The sequence below is a fragment of the Scomber scombrus genome, chromosome 10 (assembly GCF_963691925.1).
Source record: "Scomber scombrus chromosome 10, fScoSco1.1, whole genome shotgun sequence".
NCBI lineage: Eukaryota > Metazoa > Chordata > Actinopteri > Scombriformes > Scombridae > Scomber > Scomber scombrus.
Genome location: NC_084979.1, coordinates 2,431,486 through 2,447,671, shown reverse-complemented (window position 1 = coordinate 2,447,671; position 16,186 = coordinate 2,431,486). Strand labels below are relative to the sequence as shown.

General features: G+C 41.2%; 4 non-coding genes and 1 pseudogene across 4 annotated transcripts; all 5 read right to left on the bottom strand.

Annotated features, from left to right (window-relative positions):
• Window positions 1–99: 99 nt before the first annotated feature.
• Window positions 100–218, bottom strand: LOC133988977 (5S ribosomal RNA). The gene has a single exon (XR_009926158.1). It is a non-coding gene; the product is annotated as a 5S ribosomal RNA (ribosomal RNA).
• Window positions 219–587: 369 nt separating this feature from the next.
• On the bottom strand, window positions 588–706 carry LOC133989534 (5S ribosomal RNA). Its single transcript, XR_009926667.1, has one exon. It is a non-coding gene; the product is annotated as a 5S ribosomal RNA (ribosomal RNA).
• A 369-nt stretch (window positions 707–1,075) lies between these two features.
• LOC133988976 (5S ribosomal RNA) lies at window positions 1,076–1,194 on the bottom strand. Its single transcript, XR_009926157.1, has one exon. It is a non-coding gene; the product is annotated as a 5S ribosomal RNA (ribosomal RNA).
• Window positions 1,195–1,563: 369 nt separating this feature from the next.
• On the bottom strand, window positions 1,564–1,682 carry LOC133989533 (5S ribosomal RNA). The gene has a single exon (XR_009926666.1). It is a non-coding gene; the product is annotated as a 5S ribosomal RNA (ribosomal RNA).
• Window positions 1,683–9,192: 7,510 nt separating this feature from the next.
• Window positions 9,193–9,311, bottom strand: LOC133989380 (5S ribosomal RNA; annotated as a pseudogene).
• Between the last annotated feature and the right edge of the window lie 6,875 nt (window positions 9,312–16,186).

The window sequence follows — 16,186 nt, the reverse complement described above, 5'->3', positions numbered from 1 at the left end:
ATACACACACAGCTGGAATGATTGCAGCTTTGTTTCTCAACGCCCTGTGTGCGGTGATGGAGCAACAGCGCCCTCCTCTGGTGACAGCTGAGAGGAAAAAGCTTACAGCACCTGGTATTCCCAGGCGGTCTCCCATCCAAGTACTAACCAGGCCCGAACCTGCTTAGCTTCCGAGATCAGACGAGATCGGGCGTGTTCAGGGTGGTGTGGCCGTAAGCGAGGAAACAGCCAGCAGAAAGCCCATTTAAAGATGCTGTGACACCACTGACAGTTCCTCTCACCATCTGAGTGGCGGATAATGGTGTCTCAGCCATCAAACACATGCTATACTTTAACATTACTTTCATAGGAATAGTTGTTTCTCAGGCTATTTGTGTACATGCGCTTATAAGATGATTGCAGGCTTTTAACAGGCTGTAACAGTGACAGCAGGAACACTCAAAACTACTTGGAAAGTGGGGTGTCTCAGTGCCACCTCTCTGCCCTTCATACACACACAGCTGGAATGATTGCAGCTTTGTTTCTCAACGCCCTGTGTGCGGTGATGGAGCAACAGCGCCCTCCTCTGGTGACAGCTGAGAGGAAAAAGCTTACAGCACCTGGTATTCCCAGGCGGTCTCCCATCCAAGTACTAACCAGGCCCGACCCTGCTTAGCTTCCGAGATCAGATGAGATCGGGCGCGTTCAGGGTGGTGTGGCCGTAAGCGAAGAAACAGCCAGCAGAAAGCCCATTTAAAGATGCTGTGACACCACTGACAGTTCCTCTCACCATCTGAGTGGCGGATAATGGTGTCTCAGCCATCAAACACATGCTATACTTTAACATTACTTTCATAGGAATTGTTGTTTCCCAGGCTATTTGTGTACATGGGCTTATAAGATGATTGCAGGCTTTTAACAGGCTGTAACAGTGAACACAGGAACCCTCAAAACTACTTGGAAAGTGAGGCGTCTCATTGCCACCTCTCTGCCCTGCATACACACACAGCTGGAATGATTGCAGCTTTGTTTCTCAACGCCCTGTGTGCGGTGATGGAGCAACAGCGCCCTCCTCTGGTGACAGCTGAGAGGAAAAAGCTTACAGCACCTGGTATTCCCAGGCGGTCTCCCATCCAAGTACTAACCAGGCCCGAACCTGCTTAGCTTCCGAGATCAGACGAGATCGGGCGTGTTCAGGGTGGTGTGGCCGTAAGCGAGGAAACAGCCAGCAGAAAGCCCATTTAAAGATGCTGTGACACCACTGACAGTTCCTCTCACCATCTGAGTGGCGGATAATGGTGTCTCAGCCATCAAACACATGCTATACTTTAACATTACTTTCATAGGAATAGTTGTTTCTCAGGCTATTTGTGTACATGCGCTTATAAGATGATTGCAGGCTTTTAACAGGCTGTAACAGTGACAGCAGGAACACTCAAAACTACTTGGAAAGTGGGGTGTCTCAGTGCCACCTCTCTGCCCTTCATACACACACAGCTGGAATGATTGCAGCTTTGTTTCTCAACGCCCTGTGTGCGGTGATGGAGCAACAGCGCCCTCCTCTGGTGACAGCTGAGAGGAAAAAGCTTACAGCACCTGGTATTCCCAGGCGGTCTCCCATCCAAGTACTAACCAGGCCCGACCCTGCTTAGCTTCCGAGATCAGATGAGATCGGGCGCGTTCAGGGTGGTGTGGCCGTAAGCGAAGAAACAGCCAGCAGAAAGCCCATTTAAAGATGCTGTGACACCACTGACAGTTCCTCTCACCATCTGAGTGGCGGATAATGGTGTCTCAGCCATCAAACACATGCTATACTTTAACATTACTTTCATAGGAATTGTTGTTTCCCAGGCTATTTGTGTACATGGGCTTATAAGATGATTGCAGGCTTTTAACAGGCTGTAACAGTGAACACAGGAACCCTCAAAACTACTTGGAAAGTGAGGCGTCTCATTGCCACCTCTCTGCCCTGCATACACACACAGCTGGAATGATTGCAGCTTTGTTTCTCAACGCCCTGTGTGCGGTGATGGAGCAACAGCGCCCTCCTCTGGTGACAGCTGAGAGGAAAAAGCTTACAGCACCTGGTATTCCCAGGCGGTCTCCCATCCAAGTACTAACCAGGCCCAACCCTGCTTAGCTTCCGAGATCAGACGAGATCGGGCGTGGTTTTTTTTTTTTTTTTCTCTTTTATTATCAAAAAACACAATAATTACACTTCAAACAATATTTACACACACATTCAAAACAAAACTAACACTCAAATTAAAAATAAAAGCTCCTTCAAATATTGAAATCCACACTTCATTAAAAAAAAACCTCTCAGGGTTAGAAAATTAATTATATAACATATCAAAAAACTCCATTAATCAAACAAACCAAAAAACAAAACATATCACAGTAACAAAATCAAATAACCCCATTACTTTAAGAAGCTCCATCAATAGATAGCAACACTTCATTTATCTTCCCATATCATCAAAGATACATCACAACCCCAGAAAATGAAAAAAAACAAATTCAAAAAACCAAAACAAACAAATCATAATACACAACAATATAACATACACCTTCTGGTGAAGCCTGCAGCAAAAACACTCAGGCCAAAACAAAAAAAATAATAAATAAATAAATAAATAAAATTACTCAAAGAAATACAAAATAAAAGAAAAAACAAACAAACAAACAAAAAAAAACTAACAAGAACAAAAACAAAAACGACAAAACAAAACAGCACCAAACGCAAATTAAGTTCTTAAAGAAGAGGCAAGACTGCTACCCCAGTCTATCTGCACCTCTCCATCTCCCCCTATCCTGATAAGGGTACTACCCCTAATAAACCCTCTGTCAAAGTCCTCTCTGTCTAATGATCCGTACATCATGTTGACATCCTTCTTCAATCCGCTCTTAAATATTGTCCAGACGTCAGCTTTCCTCTTTTCATAATGGGCCAGATTCCTCCTCAGTTTGACCGCAAACCTTGCATGGCTCAACGTGTAGTTCAAGAGACTCACCCCTTCCATTCTTCCTTCCACTCCAAACAACCACAATTCCTTCCATTCCATTCTCTCTACATATCTTTCATTCCAACACCTGTTAATTATTTCCTTCAGTCTCTCAAAATACACCTTCAACTCCCCACATTCAACAAACTCATGCATACACGTTTCTACTCCCACTCTACATACATCACATTCTTTCTTCACATTCACATCAAACTTGCTTATGATTAAATTATTAAAAACCCTATTGTGCCTCAAAAGAAAATCAAAATTCTCACATTCACTACTATTCCATTTCACTCTCAGATTCATCCATATTCTTTTCACATCCATGTCATTCATCACTCTCATCCATACTTTCTCTGCAGCTGGTCTCCTCACATCCCTCCCTCTTAAACATTTATACAACACTCTGGTTTTCACACTCATCAGATTCATCCTCTTCTCACTTTCTCCTACATACAACTCAATCTCTCCTTCCTCACCCACCACATTCTCTCTCTCAATAATTTCCATCCACTCTTTGGGCATCCCTCCCTTTATCTTATCCATCACCCCCTCTGCTGTCCCCATCCACATTTCATCCCCCCTTCCCCTCACCTCATCAACTATCACCTGTGCCCTCATAAACCCTGGTACATATTCATACACTAAGTCCCTCACCTTCCTAAACCCTGCCCTCCACATCAACCTGTTATAAAGTGTTTTCCCTTCCCATGTGATTTTTGGATTTAGAAACACTGGCTGCTCCCAGACTTGCTTCACATTCTTACATTCATACTTCACACATTTCACAAACTCACCCCATGATTCCAACACCTCCTTATAATACTCAGACACTTCACTCATCATTCCTTTCTTCAGTACCATAAACACTGCACTGTCTCCACACCCTCCACATTTATCGATAGCTTCCTTTAAAAAAACCTTCCATGTCTGATCCCTGTTGTTCCTTAAATACCTCACCATCATTTTCACCCTAAGAGCTTTCTTCTTCTTTTCTAAATTAATCAGTTTCAGTCCTCCGTCCTCATACTCATTCTCCATCACCTCCCTGGCTATTCTAACTCCCTTACCATCCCACAGAAACTCACTCACTTCTCTCTCCACCTCCTTCATCACTCTCTCAGGTACATCTAACACATTCATTACGTACACTAACTTACTCATCACTAACGCATTCACAACTACCACCTTCCCTTTCAACCCTAACCCTCTTTGCTTCCAAAACCCTAATGTCTTCCTAATACTATTCACTATCCCTTCATATTGCATATCTCTCCCTTCCTTGTCCTTTATCCCTAAATTAACTCCTAACACTCTGAAATAATCCTGCTTCTCTTTTAACCCTATCTCCATCCTTCCTATGCTCTCCTTTCCTATATACATAATCTCTGACTTCTCTATGTTCACTTTAGCCCCTGATGCCCTCCCATACAGCTCTAAACTATCTAATACTTCAACTATGCTTTCCTTATCTTTCACTGTGACTGTTGTGTCGTCTGCATATTGATATAATAAACTCTCTTGTCCTCCTGGTAGCTCTATTCCCCTGATTTTATTGTTTTCCCTTAATAGTAGTGCAAGTGGCTCAGCTGACAGTGAGTACAGCAGCGCTGACATTGGACACCCTTGCCTAACCGACCTTTCTAACCTAAACGTGTCTGTGACTATACCATTGATTTTAACACAGCTATGTGCTCTATCATACATCCTCCTGATCCATCCACTTAGCCTATGCCCAAAACCCATTTTCTCCAACACCCTATACAAGTAAGTGTGATCTACCCTATCAAATGCCTTATTTAAATCTAAACTCATTACAACCCCTCCCTTTCCTTTCTTCATATAATCTATTGTGTCTCTGATGCTACTTACTGTGTCTGCTATATCCCTACCTGGTATACTATAAGCCTGCGTGCTCCCTACCACTGTCCCAATAACTCTTTTTATCCTATTGGCTAACACCCGTGCTAATATCTTGTAATCTGTGTTCAACATTGTCAGTGGTCTGTAGTTTTCTAATCTATCCCTATTCCCTTTCTTGTATATGATGCTAACTAGTCCTGTCGCCATATCTGATGTCATCCTATCCTCTTCTTCTATCCATCTAAACAATCTATCTAACACTGGCACTAATTCCTCCCTAAATTCTATATAAAACTCCCCAATAATACCATCTATCCCTGGACTCTTATTCCTACCTAACCCTGCTATAGCTGCTTCTATTTCTCCTGTCCCTATGTTACCCTCACACATCTGCCTATCATCATCACTCACCTTCACTTCCACTTTCTCTAACACCTGCCTCATGCTCTCTTCGTCCACTTCTCCTACGCTAAATAATTCCCTATAAAATTCTTCTACCCTTTCTGCTATCCCTACAAAATCAGTAATTTTCTCTCCCTCCTTTCCTTCTACCTTCTCTAAATAATTCCTCTTCTTCGTTGTTTTCTCTAGCCCTAAAAAAAACCTTGTACATTTTTCTCCCTCCATCACATATCTCGCCCTACTCCTGACTATCGCTCCTTTACACTTCCTCTGTTCTATCTCCTTCAGCTCATCTTTGATTCTTATATAGTTCTTCAAATCACACTCCTCCTCCTCCATCCTCTCTACCTCTCTCTCTAACTCCTCCTTTAATTTTCTCTCCCTCTCTCTCGCTCTCCTATTCCTACCTCTACTATACTTTATGCTCAACTCTTTAATTTCTATTTTCAACTTCTCCCACCACCCCCCTACATCCTCCTCATACATACTGTCCTTCATTCTCATGTTTATACATTCTCTCACTTTCTTTTTATACTGTTCATCTTTCACCAATTCCCCATTCAAACACCACACACCACCTCCCCTCCTTTCTATTTGTTGATTTAAACTAAACTCTAACACCATGTGATCGCTTAATGCAGTGACTTTATATCCTATCTTCCTTATCCTATCCACTATGCCCTTTGCTCCCAACACTAAATCTATCCTACTTTGCTTTAAAAACCCCCTCACCACTTGTCTCCTAGAAAAAGCCCTCCCCTTTGGATTTCTCTCTCTCCACACATCAATCATTCCTCTGTCTCTCATCATATCTCTCAACACACCTCTCGACGAATCACTCCTATAACATACACTCGAAGACGCATCTAACCTTCCACACCACACATTAAAATCACCCACAATCATACAGTTTTCCCCACACATTCTTCCCACCCTCCCAAAAAAAACCTTTCTCTCTCTCTCCTCATTCGGTGCATATACATTTATTAACTGAAACTTTTTCCCCATGTGTTCAAATATAATCCCAATCATTCTCCCTTCCCCATCATCCACACACTTTCTAACATTCTCAATCACTCCCCTCTTGACTAAGATTGCCACCCCCCTTGATTTATCCCCCCCATTATTCACATACATCTCACCCATCCATGCTCTCTCAGTCTCTCTCACACACACATCATCCCAGTGAGTCTCTTGCAAACATATGATATCAGAATCACACACCAGCAAGGTTTGCTGTCTCCTGTCTCTGTCTCTGAGCCCATTACCATTGAACGAGGAAAAGCTGAGCGCCATTAGCAAGATTGAAAAGGATGCCAACATGAGTATTTATCATTTCGCAGCTTTCTTTTTAACTTTCTCCAAACGTTTACTGTGTCTTTGTGTTTTCGGTCTTTTCCTCACCTCTCCCACTTTCTCCATACTATCATCCTCACTCACTGTTACATCCGAAACCTCCCACTCCATCCCACTCTGCCCCACACCAACATCCCCACACATCCCCCGTCCCCCCTTCCCCTCCATCCTTACCCCACTTTTTCCCACGTCTTTTCCTCCACCCGTCCCTCTGACTCCTGCGTCACCCTCCTTCCGACCCTCTCCGTCCTCTTCGTCCTCCTTGTCCTCCTCGCCTCCTCCCGTCTGCTCCTTCTCACCACCGTCATCGCCGTCTTCCTCCTGCCCGTCCTCCTGCTCTTCCTCCATGTCCTCCTCACCCTCCTCAACCTGTTCCCCCGTCTGGTCCCCCGTCTGATCCCCTCTCCCCTGCTCGTCGCCATCCTCTCGTCCACTCTCCTCCTCCTCCTCCTCCTCCGTCGCTCTCCTCTCCACACACTCCCGTGCGTAATGCCCTGTCTGTCCGCATTTGAAGCATTTAAATTCAGGACATTCTCTAAAGATATGCCCTGTTTTAATGCACAATCTACATACACGTATTTGTCTATCATGGATAACCCTGAAGTACTCCATGCCCCTCATCGTGTCAAACTTTGTGGAGTATGGAAGTGAGCGGACCTGCTCTGTAAAGCGCACCTTCAAAAACCTGGTGCCGTCCACTATATCCGTACCGGGCCACACTCGGCGCTTGATCGGCGACATAGCCCTCACCCCCCACTCCTCCAGCTTATCCAATACCCTACTGTCTTCCAAATATACAGGTAAATTAATAAATGATACCACCATCTCATTACTACTTATATCCTTTGCATGGATGAGTGCTCCCTTAATGCGCACCCCATCCATGAGTTTTGTTTTTCCGGTTTCCGTTTTCATCGTTAGTTCATATATCCTTTCGCCTCTCACCCTGCACCCCAGCACCTCTCCGCATTCCTTCTTCACCCCCTTCAGCACATCCATCATCGACAAGGTTTCTGTTCCTTCCACCTCCACCTCCACAGTCAGCTCTCTCCTAAACTTGTCCTCCCGCTCTCTACTGGTCTCTACTCGCTCTCCTCCAGTGCGGCTGTCCACTCCGGGAGCCCTCCCATGATCACTCCTCTGTCCACCGTCAATTCCAGACAGTCTACCTCTCACCTCACATTTCTCCCTTCTCTCTGTGCCGCCGTCCGTTTTCCTTTCTCCCGTCATCTCTGTCATTCCATTTTTCGCTTCCATGCTGTCCGTCAGGGAAAAAAACACAAAGTACGTCCTGAACACTGAAATGAAAACTGTACTATCAACAAACGAAAAAACCCAAAATGATAACTGGCACAATTCCCTTCCAAACATAAACTCTCTCCAAACAAAACTCTCTCTGCCTCTCTGACCATGCACTTCCTGAATCGGGCGTGTTCATGGTGGTGTGGCCAAAAGTGATGAAACTTTATATTTGACGATAAATCAGGGAATGCATTAGGGCGTGGCTACGTTGTGATTGACAGGTTGATTGGTTCACAGGTTCAGGAGGGTGCCTCATGCTGCATGAAAGTGCAATTTAGCATATGTGCTTAACTGGTGAATGCTGGAACATGCAAGTTCTTGTGTAAGAACAGGAGCTGGTCTACATGCTCCGGTGTAAGTGTGCTCCGTTGTGCAGTAACGATATCTCCTGCAGTAGTGAACACTCGTTCTTCAGACACACTAGTCCCGGGAATGCACGTCACCTCATTCACGCCACCAGCTGAGAGGATCCTCAGAGAGAGAGACTGCTGGAGCACTACAGTACTGGTTCACTTCCTCTTCAGCTCTGTCATAGGCTGACATGGGCTGCTGCTGAACTCTAGCCTCAGTGAAAGTGTGCCCCAGCAGATTCTCTAGCAGAGAAGACGAAGCTCTTCTTTTGGGAGCAGAATGGCTTTGGTGTTGCTCCTCAGTGGTGTTGGAATGTGCCGCCGTCCGTTTTCCTTTCTCCCGTCATCTCTGTCATTCCATTTTTCGCTTCCATGCTGTCCGTCAGGGAAAAAAACACAAAGTACGTCCCCCCGACAGCAAAAGCTGTCAGGGGAATAACACTGAAATGAGAACTGTACTATCAACTAACGTAAAAAAAAAACTAACAAAATGATAACAAAACTCCAGGTTTAACTGGCACAATTCCCTTCCAAACAAAACTCTCTCTGCCTCTCTGACCGTGCACTTCCTGAATCGGGCGTGTTCAGGGTGGTGTGGCCGTAAGCGAAGAAACAGCCAGCAGAAAGCCCATTTAAAGATGCTGTGACACCACTGACAGTTCCTCTCACCATCTGAGTGGCGGATAATGGTGTCTCAGCCATCAAACACATGCTATACTTTAACATTACTTTCATAGGAATTGTTGTTTCTCAGGCTATTTGTGTACATGCGCTTATAAGATGATTGCAGGCTTTTAACAGGCTGTAACATTGACAACAGGAACACTCAAAACTACTTGGAAAGTGGGGTGTCTCAGTGCCACCTCTCTGCCCTTCATACACACACAGCTGGAATGATTGCAGCTTTGTTTCTCAACGCCCTGTGTGCGGTGAAAATACAGCACCTGGTATTCCCAGGCGGTCTCCCATCCAAGTACTAACCAGGCCCGACCCTGCTTACCATCCGAGATCAGACGAGATGGGGCGTGTTCAGGGTGGTATGGCCAAAAGTGATGAATCTTTATATTTGACGATAAATCAGGGAATGCATTAGGGCGTGGCTACGTCGTGATTTACAGGTTGATTGGTTCACAGGTTCAGGAGGGTGCCTCATGCTCCTCCTGATGTCCTTATAAGTAGAATCCGTGTTTTTATTTTTCCCGCCATGCACCTGAAATTTTCAAAATGGCGCTGCTCAGATCCGATACTATTGGCTTCCAAGCAGCAGTCCACAAACCAATGGGTGACGTCACGGATGTTACGTCCATTTCTTATATACAGTCTATGGATGAAACAAGCTGCAGAAATCCCATTTAAAGCTACGCCAGGGCCCGTTATACCCGTCCTTGTCATTGAATGAAATGTAGCGCCCTACTAAGTTTAGTTCATACTGTAGTACTTGGATATATTTAATGTAGGTTTATCCTTATGCTGATTTTGTGAAATACCACTTCATTTATTACTGATGTGGTTTAATTTCTGCATTAATATGGGAAACTGAGTATTTTTGTTAAAGTCTTCAAATATCCTACATTCACAGCAGACTTTGAACTTATCATGTCCGTATTCTGTTTTTGTATTGGATAGACAGGTGTCAATCAATCAAATTAGGGTAGGATTTTGACCTGCCGGATTCTGTGAAGGGCGGGACTTAGTGCAGACAAGACGAGACGGAGAGAGGAGAAACACGAGGACAGAAAGAGAGGATAATATGCTGTTTTCCATTTTTTAAATTCTTTTTTTAAATACAGTATTTTGTAAGAATTAAGACCCAGCGGGATTGCGACTCTGTGTAACATAAACCAGCCGGAGTGTGAGCCGTGTTGGGAGACGTTTGAGTGAGTATTGTTGCTAAATTAGCTGTTACTGTTAGCATGTGAAACTGAGTTAGCTGACTAGCTTGCGCCTTCACAGGACCGGAGGAGACCTGCGTCAGGCTTCATACGGAAAGCCTGGGTTCATTTACACGTTTCTGAGTGAGTATAGATATTGGGAACGCTAAAGTTATGCCCATTTATGGTTTTTGAACAGTGTATTCATTTGAGGTTTTGATTTTTAATGTTAGTGTGCTTCGGACATTGCCACTCATGCTGCTGCAATAGAGGTGCTCAGGACTTGCCGCTTCCAGGGACTTCCTGCACGTGGACAGAGCTTTTCTTCTCCTTTCTGCTCGCTGCGGTAACGGGGGTTTGAATGGACTGTTACTACCAGCTTTCTGAGTTTCCAAAGGACTGTGAGTATGAACAATTCTCCACCAAAGGGTTACATATGAGCTCCAACAGCGCATCAACGAACATGGTACCATAAACTGAGTTATAAAATCCCGGGTATTCTTAGTTTAATTGTTTTATTTTATTTGTTTGGGGGTTTGAAATAAATGCTGTGATATTTTTGCAATCCACCTGTGTGTTTGAGGGTGATTCATGTTTAATAATTATGTAAGTCATTTTCATTGTATGATGATCTGATTTGTGTGGAACATTAAAGGGTTATAGTTAGGGGTGGGAATCTCTGGGTACCTCACGATCCGATTCGATTATAAAACGATTATCGATGCATCAATTTTTAAAAAATGTTTTTGAATTTTTTTCGCTGTGATTTGCTTCTTTTAACAAACGTAGTGTAATGATCAAAATAAACAGATTAACTTACTTCCATTATCTTTTATTGATAAGATTAGTTGCCAACATACTTTCCAGTTTTGTAGAGAAACAAAAGTGCACATGTAGCAGGCAGCATCGTTGTAGTAAATTAAGTCTTAGGTGTTTTCTGAAACACTTGATAACACAAAAGTCTGCCCTAAATCACAGGTAAGTGGAAAAAAATACTTCACTTCAAACGCAATCCTTCACTATTGAGCAATGTCCCTCAGACAAATAAAAACATTTTGCTGTATAGTAAACTTATACCAAAATTCAAAACTGTCATACAAAAAGGTTAAATTAAATCTAGGTAACACTTCCAACATATTTCCCATCATTATAAAGAATACCAAAAACAAAACACTAAAGTGTGCGTGTAGCAGCATCTTTGTAGTAAATGTAATGCATGACTTCAGCATGTTCTGAATCACTGGATAACATAAAAAGCTGCCTCATATTCACAAATAAATAATAAATATCTCCTCAACCAAAGTACTCCAGTTATGGGCAAAAACATAGTATATCAAAAAAACATTTTACTGTGTACCATAATCCAGAAAAGAAGCTTTCACACTAAAATACAGAATTCTGTACCAGCTCTCATACAAACATAAGGTTTTCTGTGGAATGTGGTAAAATAATAAGTAGAAAATACAAACAATAGGCCACAGTGAAATCATGACAATGCATGTCATGAAAGTGCAATTTAGCATATGTGCTTAACTGGTGAATGCTGGAACATGCAAGTTCTTGTGTAAGAACAGGAGCTGGTCTACATGCTCTGGTGTAAGTGTGCTCCGTTGTGCAGTAACGATATCTCCTGCAGTAGAGAACACTCGTTCTTCAGACACACTAGTCCAGGGAATGCACATGTATCTCTTGGCCAACTTGGAAATCAAAGGATACGTCACCTCATTCGTACGCCACCAGCTGAGAGGATCCTCAGAGAGAGAGACTGCTGGAGCGCTACAGTACCGGTTCACTTCCTCTTCAGCTCTGTCATAGGCTGACATGGGCTGCTGCTGAACTCTAGCCTCAGTGAAAGTGTGCCCCAGCAGATTCTCTAGCAGAGAAGACGAAGCTCTTCTTTTGGGAGCAGAATGGCTTTGGTGTTGCTCCTCAGTGGTGTTGGGATGAGTGGACAAGTCGCTTTGTATTTCGGCCGCTAATATTTATATTGTAAGCTTGCATTATATCATAGTTTCAATTGTCAATTTTAAATGACTGATACTGATACCTAAATTAAATAGCCTACTTCTTTATACTAAATAGCCTAATAATTTTACAGAGTAATGTCATGATTATGTATTCAGAAGTGCAATTTAATGAATGGGACATAGTATACACTTGCTCATTGCCTACATCCCCTGCAGTTCACACCCATTACTCGGGGGTCTCTAAAATACTGACAATATAATATACGCTCAGCCTGCAGATCGACATTATTAATTTCTGTTAAGTGGTAGTCAGCATACAGTGATGTTAAAAAGAAAATCCAAGTCAGTCAAATGACTCTGAAGCTCAACTTCTGATGTTACACGTGCTGCCGGATTGCTGTCAGCACAGACCTGCTAACAAATGAACTAAATCAACTCAGAAATACAACTCAGAAAAATCAACTCAGAAAAACAGTTAGGGAATATCGAGGATGCAAAGGCATCCTTGATATTCCCTAACTGTTGAATTAAATGATGGCCAAAGATCACAAAAATCATAACGATTCATGAAATCAAGTAGTCCCACTCGTGACGAGTCTTGTTTTAAAACTACATTTTCAGCGATATCAAGCACTGACAGTTTGACATTAAAGTCACCCAGTATAATCACCTTCATTATTCGGCGCATATACATTTAATAACTTATATTGAACATTTTCATAAGTAAATTTGATCTTTATCCAGCGGCCTTCATCATCATTATCAACAAGAGCAGCATCAATATCAACCGTCCCTCACTATGACGCTGACACCTCTGGCGTTACTCAAACCAAAACTAGAAAAAAAAGAAAAGGCCGGCCACAAAGTTCGACAACGCTGCTCACAAACAGAATCCCAATGAGTTTCTTGAAGACACAAGATTGGAGCATCACACAACGCAATTACATTGTCGAACTTACTCCTATTTCTCAGGCCATTTACATTAAAAGAAATTAAATCAATCATAGTGAGAGACAAAACAAATACAAAAACAGTCTAAACAAAAACATTGATGCCTAACTCATGTATTGTACATCATTATTTCTTCAGTGCCTTCTTTCCCTTCAAAGACTCCCATCCAAGTACTAACCAGGCCCGACCCTGCTTAGCTTCCGAGATCAGACGAGATTGGTTGTGTTTTTTTTGTTGTTTTTTATTATGAAAATATTTTGTTTAAAATATATTTTTGATAACATTTCAAACATTCAAAATCATTGTCCAGCATACAAAACAAACACATTAAAATTAATCAACCACCATACAAAACTATTATACTAAAGACATAACAAAAATAAATAACAGGATAAATCAATGTAATTTCAAAAAATATATAAAAACAAACAAAAAAAACATTTGATACTGGCCTAGAATCTCCCTTACATTAAGATCCACGCTATCATTTTGCACTCTATCCTAAACAGTATAGGTCATACAAAAGAAAAGTTCAACCAAACAAAAGAAACAAAACAAACCAAAAAAATCATGAGCAAAAACAAAACAGATAAGAATGAAGTTAACAGTCTCAATCCTGCATTCAAGATATGTCATTCCAAACCCCCCATACCCAAATATCTTAATACTCTCCATACATTACCTTAAAATAAACAAAATTATAAAGAAAAAATCCAAACCAAAAACATTCAAAAAAAATATGTATAAAAATACAAAATAAGGCACTTGAACTATAAAAAATTACTTACAAAACAATAACTTTGAGTGAACTTTGGCCATGAAGCTCCCTTATAAAAAGGATCTACACTTTCATGTGGCACTCTATACTTAAAAAGTACAGGTCACAAAAGAAACAAAATAATACAAAGACAAGACATTACCACATAAAACCAAACTTAAATACAAACTATCTCACTACAAAATATACTTCCCTAATCTTAATAAATGGTATCAAATATTCTAAACACCAAAATTGATTTCATATTACACCCATGTTTCACATTCAATTCTCAACCCCCCTACCAATTCCACACAAGCTCTCTCCCTTTTTCACATACAAACAGACTGCTGTCTTTGGTGAAGAGTGTAGTGAAAATAACAGTGCCACGCATCATTCTAAACTTAATTTGAGTTTGTATTATACTTTTGAATAATGGCCACACATGAATTAGTCTATGCTCATAATGTGCTAGATTTCGTCTGGATTTGATCGCCCATCTGGCATGACTCAAAAGAAATCTGCATAGCTCTGTATTTTTAACTTTGCTCTTCTCCCAGACACCAAACAGAAAAAAAATCTCCCAAGAATCTCTATCGTCCCATACCAACCCCAATTTCTCAATTAAGCAGCGTTTCAACAAATCAAAAAACTCACAAAGTTCAGTACATTTCACATACATATGCATTAGGTCCTCAGCTTCCAAACCACATAAATCACACTCTCTGCCGATCTCCCTTTCCAACTGGTGCAGGATCACATTAGTGAAGATTTTATTTTGTCTTAATTTGAAATCATGATCTTCTGCTTCAATACTATTACCTTTTTAATTTTCCATTTTTCCCAGATCTTATTCTCAAGTTTTGGAAACAACCTGCGCCAGTATGGCAAGGAGGCCGGCTTCTGTGAGACTTTCATCAGAAAAGTCAAAGTTGTTTACACACTATCACACAAAGATCCTTCAATTCCTCTCTATGATCACATTTTAAATAAGGAAACTTGCTTCCCCTCTCTGGTATGGTGTTTGACATAATTAATGATTTCCATGGTTGTGGAATACTTTGCTGAACAACCTAATAATAGTTTGAAACTGTTGTATAGTTCACGTCATTGTCTATGTCTTTCACACTATCACAAATCACCTGAGTTGGCAGAAAACCTGGCAGTACTTTATACATTATATCCTTTAATTGCACTAATTTTGCTTTTACCATATTCACATTATATAACAATTTATTTTCCTTTTTTATATAACCATTCAAAAAAATTGGCAAACCTTCTACTATGCTCACAGAATAAGACGCATACTGTAGATGCTCTAAAACTCCACTTGAGCGAACAGGACCTCCCTATAAAAAATTGGGAGTCCTGCCGTCTCGGTTGTGTCAATTTCATTAATGACACATAATCTCCAATATTCATCACCTCATTAAGAAAATACCCCATTAGACACTTCCACCCATAATCTGTATCATCATATAAATGTTTTCTGACATTTAATTCTAAATGCTCTTTTTACTTTCTACATCAACTAGTTGCAAACCCCCTTCCCTGTATTTACCTATTAAAGTTTTCCTAGCTATCTTACCTACCGTTGTCTCCCAAATAAATTTGGTCATTATTTCATATAAACGATTCAATACCCACAAGGGTAATTCAATTACTGCCAAAGCATAATTAAGTTTAGACAGTATTAAATTATTCAAAACCACCACCTTCCCGATTATTTTAAGATCCCTCATCCTCCAACAATTTAGTACTACCTCTATTTTTTTTAATATACCCGTCCACGTTTCATCTCTTGCAGCTAAGCTATTTACACCTATATATGTACCTAAAATGTTTACATGTTTGGACTGAATTTTTAATAAGTCATCTTGAGGAGGACTGACCATATTAATAAACATAACTTCAGATTTCATCCGATTGATGCAGGGACTGATGCTCTACCGTACATCTTAATTACATCTATAGCTTTGTTTACACTCCAGGTCCCTTACTAGCAAGGTTGTATCATCCGAAAATTGCTGAATTAAACACATCCCTCCACCAGGTAACTCAATCTCTTTTACATGTTTATCATTTGTTAACATAACACTCAAAGATTCGACCACAATTGAATACAAAATTGATGACATTGGACACCCTTGCCTGACTGACCTATTAAACTTAAATTCATCTGTTATAATCCCATTCACTTTTACTTTACCTGTTGCTGTACCGTACAATAATTTTAACCATTTCATAAATTTTCCTCCAAAACCCAACCTTTCTAAAATACTAAACATAAATTTGTGTTCAACTCTCTCAAAAGCTTTGTTAAAGTCCAGAGATACCAAAATTCCTTTCTGTTTTGTTATTTTCAAATATTCTACTGTCC